The sequence below is a fragment of the Oryzias latipes genome, chromosome 16 (genome assembly GCF_053564925.1).
Source record: "Oryzias latipes strain Hd-rR chromosome 16, Olatipes_Hd-rR_3.1".
NCBI lineage: Eukaryota > Metazoa > Chordata > Actinopteri > Beloniformes > Adrianichthyidae > Oryzias > Oryzias latipes.
In genome coordinates, this window is record NC_136252.1 from 12,087,993 (window position 1) to 12,094,372 (window position 6,380).

Genomic DNA, 6,380 nt, shown 5'->3' on the forward strand with positions numbered 1-6,380 from the left:
TCTGGAACCGAAAGCTGAGGTTATCAACTTCCTTAGCCTCAAACTTATCGTGGGAGCTAGCATAACCTGCTTTCTGGAATACCCCCCAGGTCAGGGAGAACTGCAAACAAACCTGTTGGCACCATGATTGAGAAGATTTGATGACAAATTTTAACGTGGGGAAGAAAAAAACACTGGAGGAAGGGGGCAGAAAAAGAGTGCTTTTAAGTTGCTGATTGATACAATTATAATCTGAATTCCACATTCCAAGAATCCAGTTTGAAACAAAATAAAAAAAGTCTCACTGGTTGAAGAGAGGGCAATAATGTTGGTTAGAAAAAAAAAGGCCTGGTCAATGAGCAGGTAAAAAGTCAAATACAGAGAGGGTTAGGGTTGACTCAGAAACTTGAAGGAAACTTGTATGTTCTGCTAAAACCTGGGTCATTGTCACGCTGATCAGCGGAGGTGGTTGCCTCGCTGTGACCTGGAGTGCGCAGTGCCTCACATGAACGCGCAGCACCTCACACATGAGCGCGCAGCAGCCTGCGTGCGCTCAGCACGGAGGACAATACACGCGCGCCGTTACCAGCTGAACTGAATGAACGCAATCAGCGCGGAAGCTGGGAACGCTTAAAACTGCGTTTCACCACTGCGTGTGTAAGAACTGAGCTGGATGACGGCAGTTTCCACGAACTTGGATGCTAAACTCAAACCACTGCCTGAGTGGGGCTTGGACTATAAAGGGCTACTGGTTTTTCACCTACTTCCTACTTCCTATTTTCAACTACTTCCAACTACTACCACCAACTACTGTTGCTAATAAAAGACTTGGAAAGAGTGAAATCCTTGGTCCAGTCCTGTCCCTTTGCAAGTGTGGGAGCACGCAGTTTACAAATACACTTGACAGTGAAAATCCAAGTGCAACAGTGAAAACCCAAGTGCAACAGTGAAAACCCAAGTGCAACAGTGAAAACCCAAGTGCAACAGTGAAAACCCAAGTGCAACAGTGAAAACCCAAGTGCAACAGTGTGAATCACGTGCAACAGTGAAGACTCCACATAAAGCCCACCACCAAGAGGGAGGGAGAAGACTCCACAAGGGGGCCTGGAGACTTACCTGCCGTCCATCCAACAGCTAAAGAAAGAGCAGCATGGCCGAGTCAAAAACACTAGAGGAATTAAAAGTGGAGCGGACCACAGCAAAAAGACTTTTTTCCCGCTTGACCAATAACATTGTGAGGACCCACATGGAGATGTCTGTGGAGGAGCTACAGGAAAACTTCAAAATGCTTTCAATGGAGGGCTCCAGAGTCATGGAGGCAAACGAAGACATGAAAGCCGCATATCTGGAACAGCGCAACGCAACAGAGGGCACACCAGGGCTGAGCGATCTACAAAGAGCCGACATAGAAAAGACGGAGAAAGAATGTGAGCAAAGATTAAAAGAAGTTAAGCTCCTGGTTCGAGAGACATTGTGGGCCTCGTATGGGGAAAAAGAACTGTTGCTGGCGCTTCAAGTTGCAGAGGCAGAGTGTGAGAATGTCTCTTCCACTCAGCCTGACACGCCACTGGGGGCATATGATTTTATGCTCACCAACCTTGAGAAGCTGGTGTACAAGGTCAAAAAAGAGCATCAGATCTGGAATCGCTGGGCGCCACCTGCCGAGCAAAGAGACTTTGATCGCCGCCTTAGAGAGCTAGAGTTATGCCTGCCCAAGTTGGTGTCGAGGAAGGCTGCCTTCATTAAAGCAGCAAGCATCAAAGAGGACACTGAACGTCACCCTGTTACAGCCCACAGCACTGTAGCAGCTATAAAGCTCAAAGCCACAGCTCTACCAAAGTTTACCGGCATTCAACGTGACTATTACAGATGGAAGAGAGAATGGGAGGCTCTGCAGAAGCAAGGGGAACCAACCGGGTCCAGAGAAGTCCGGAAGTTTCAACTGCTCGATAGTCTCGAAGAGAGGGTGGCCAAAGATCTACGTCTGTCAACTTACGCAACAGCAGATGAGATCTTCAGAGTCCTCGAGAACCGGTATGGGAACCAGACTGCCATTGCACTAGAGATCATTGAAGAGCTACAAGCCATTCCACCTGTCAGGGGAAACAACCCGAGAAGAGTTGTGGAGCTGATCCAAGCTGTTGAAAAAGCGCTCTACGATCTGAGTCAACTAGACAGTGCAGAGGCCTTAAAGAACCCCCTAGTCACAAAGTCCACAGAAAGCAAGCTGCCAGAAAATCTGAAGAAAGATTGGTTGACCTATGCTGCGGACCAGAAGAATTTTGTGAACCACCAGAATCGCTTTGATAAGTTGCTTGGATTCCTGCAGTCCCAAGAAGCAATTTATGAACAATTAGAGCAACTGAGGGACATCGACCTTGCCAAAGAGAAGACAAAGGTTGCAGTAAAATACGCAAGAACAAAGACCACAAAGTCTACTAGTGAAGCAGGCTGCACAATCTGCGGAGACACAAGATACAAGAAAAAGCTTTACGTCTGCAGAAAATTTAGGACCTCAAAGCTGTCAGAGAAAAGAGACGCAGTGCAGCAGCTCGGCGCCTGCAGGAGATGCCTTGAAGTTCATAATGGCGAACCCTGCAGAAAATCCACTTACCTGTGTGGCAACCCAGAGTGCAAAGACCAACACAACTATCTTCTGTGTCCATTATCCAGAGACTAATCCCAGAGGTCATCAAAGTCCACGCCAGTGAGAGCAGAAGGAAAGAAATTCACTGAGGTCCAAGAAGCATTTTTCTCCAAACTTTCACCTGGGCTGGCCCAGCAGTGTCGAGACGCTTTCTGCAACGTCATGTCTCGTGCATACAACTCTGCTGCAGCTGAGAGGGGCCTTCTGGAGGAGCATGGCTTACACGAGTATCCAGTCATCTTGATGCTCCTCAATGTCACTGCCAACGATGGACAGAGAGTTGGGACCCTCATTGATCTGCCTTCTGACACAAACTATATAACGCATCAAGCTGCAAGCAAGTTGAACCTTCAGAGTGAAGACGTCACATTAGTGGTCCATGGCGTTGGAGGAATGGTGTCCGTTGCAACAAAGCGTTACCTCCTCAAAATACGTGTCAGCACTCCAAGAGGGACCTCAAGTCACATCAACTCATCTGCAATGGACTTGATGAAATTGCAGAAGTTCATAGACATGTTTCAGCTAACAAGCTACAGAGGATCTTCCCAGACGTTGCTTTCAAAGACCTCGTGAGACCCAAAGAGATCCAGCTACTGATTAGCCACAAAGAAGGTCAGCTCGTACCTCAGAAAGTTCGCTCAATCGGGGATCTGGTGCTCTGGGATGGCCCACTAGGCAAGACGGTCGGAGGCACGCACCCGAACCTCTTTGAGGAAGTTACTGTAACAGCTCATACGTCAAAGACTCACTTTGCAAGATCCATGAGAACTGCGGCTGTTAAGTACAATGAACTTACTTCTAAAGAGTCAGTTTCCCGTCAGTACACTAACCAACCTGAGGTCCAGTCCAATACAGCCACCAGCAGCAAAGAGTTCCTAAAGTGGTGGAAATGGGAGAGTATTGGAGCTGCCTGTGAGCCAAAATGTGGAGGTTGCCGCTGCGGGAACTGCCAGCCTGGAGGAAAAGAAATGACACTCGCTGAAGAAAGAGAAATGGAGATCATAAGAAATGGCCTGACTTATGTGACCGGAGATGAATACAGCCCTGAACCACACTGGCACGCAAAGTATCCGTGGACCGCAGAGCTGGAATCTCTGCCCAACAACAGAAGAGCAGTAGAAGCAACTTTCCTCAGGACAGAAAAACAACTGTCGAAAGAACCTGAGTGGAAGACAGCCTACACCTCACAAGTTCACGAAATGATCGTTCGTAAAGCTGCAGTGAAGCTGTCCAAAAAACTTCTACAGAGCTGGACTGGGCCAGTGTGGTATGTCAGCCACTTAATTGCACCAAACCCACACTCTGTCTCCACCCCAGTGAGATTGGTGTGGAACAGTAGTCAGAAGTACAGAGGTCTCAGCCTGAACGACATGCTGATCAAAGGTCCAGATGTCCTGAATCCAACAAGAGCCGCCCTGCTGAGGTTTCGTGCTGGGGTCTTTGCTGCGCTTGGTGACATCCGTAAGATGTACAACTCTGTCTGGTTGGAGGAGAGAGAGGTCCATCTGCATCGATTTCTCTGGCGTGACACGGAAGAGTCTGAGATAGAAGACTATGCTATCACCAGGGTAAACATCGGAGATAAACCTGCCGGTTGCATCGCCCAGGTTGCCATGCGAGAGACTGCAAACCTACCTCCATTCAGTCACCTAAAAGAGGAAAGACGTGTACTTGAAGAAGATGCATATGTGGATGACATCTTAACTTCTCACAACAACCTTGACCATCTAAACCTCCTCACGTCTAACATCGAACGCATCCTGAGAGCAGGCGGGTTCTACATGAAGCCTTGGGTCTATTCAGGTCAAAGTGGGAGGAAGCTCAGAGATGAGAAGACAGAGCACCCAGAGGTTATGATCCTGCCAAACCAGCTCACCGAAGATGACAACAAAGCCCTTGGCCTAGGCTACACAATAGACAACGACAAACTCCATGTTATGGCTGCAGTAAACTTCTCTAAAAAGAAGAAAAAGATGCGCCTTGGCCAAGACCTGCTTAAGGAAGAAGTAAGAACCCAAACTCCAGATCCAATGACAAGAAGACAACTGCTGAGCCAAGTCTCTGGACTATATGACCCCCTTGGACTTGTGACTCCTGCAAAACAAAAAGGGGCCATTCTTGTCAGGAGAGCCTTTCAGGAAGCAAAAGCAAAGTACTCTTTAGAAGAAGACACCTGGGATGCTGCCTTATCCAAAGAACTCAGAGAAGACGCCATCAAACTGCTCGAAGAATATGCTGTCCTGAGCCAACTTCGATTCACTCGCTCCCTGACTCCATTAGATCCATGCGCACAACCAACTGGCATTACCTTTTCAGATGGCAGCGAACACGCATATGGTGCTGTGATGTACCTTCGTTGGAGCTGCAGCGATGGTGTCGTCGTGAGACTGGTCGAGTCCAAAGCCAAGCTGACCCCTCTTGACCACAAAGGTGATCCTGTTAAAGCAGAGATATGTCGAGCAGTCTTTGCAGCTCGACTGAAGAACTATTTCCAGAGACACTGCAGAATTGACGTCAAGGAGTGGTTTCATCTTGTTGACAGTCAGACAGTCCTGGGCACCATTCAGCGTGAGAGTTATGGTTACCAGACCTTCTTCGCGAATCGAGTAGGTGAGATCCAGAGCAGCACGAACGTTGACAACTGGTGGTGGATTCCAGGACAAACAAATATCGCGGACATCATCACCAGAGGGGCCAGTCCTGAACTTTTGACTGAGGACTCTGAGTGGCAGTCGGGTCCAAAGTTTCTTAAACTCCCTACAGATGAGTGGCCGAAGAAATCCGCCAGAGACGTCGCTGCACAAGCCAGAGACAATGTCGCTAAAATCCAGAAAAAGACTTTTACAGCAATAATTACCAAGACTCACCTGAAAGACCATAATCTAGTCAAAGACTCCAGAAGACCACCTGCAGGAACAACAATCAAAGAGCTGGTAGACGAAAGGCGCTTCAGTGATCTGAGGAAACTGGTCAAGACCATTGCATTCATCTGGAGAGCAGCAAAAAAGTTTTTACATGTCAAGACCAAAGACAAAGAAAAGTGGGAGGCAGTACAGTCATCGGGTGTCATCACAGTCTTTGAAAGAGAAGATGCATTCAGAGACCTCTGCCTCGCGGCACAACAGGGCGTGAACTTTCAAAGTACCACAACAGACAGGCTCGTTGTCTACAGAGACCAGTCAACTGGACTTTTAGTGTGTGGTGGCAGAATCCAGACCTTCAAAGAGGTCCTAAAAGCTGTTCCCCTTCTACCATTCCAAGCCTGGATCTCTACCCTCTTAGCCAGAGAAGCTCATGGAGAGGGGAATGAAGGAGTGGCTGGAACCCTACTGAGAATGAGGAGGAAGGCATGGGTCATCAAGGGAAGAATTCTCGCCCAAAAGGTCGTAATCAAGTGCATCCTCTGCAAAAAGGCCAAAGCGAGAACTTGTCGGCAAATCATGGGGGACTTACCTGAAGAAAGATCAAGTCCTGCCGCACCATTTCAGTTTACATCCGTTGACCTGTTTGGACCATACCATGTAAAGGATGATATAAAGAGGCGAGTGACCATGAAAGTATGGGGCGTCGTTTTCTGCTGTATGTCCAGTCGAGCCATCCACGTTGAACTAGCAAATACGCTATCCACAGAGAGCTTCCTGCTTGCCTACCAGAGGTTCACTGCCGTCCGAGGCCACCCCCGAAAAATCTGGTCTGACCCAGGCACAAACTTTATAGGAGCAAAACCTATACTAAAGGACATGTATAATTTCCT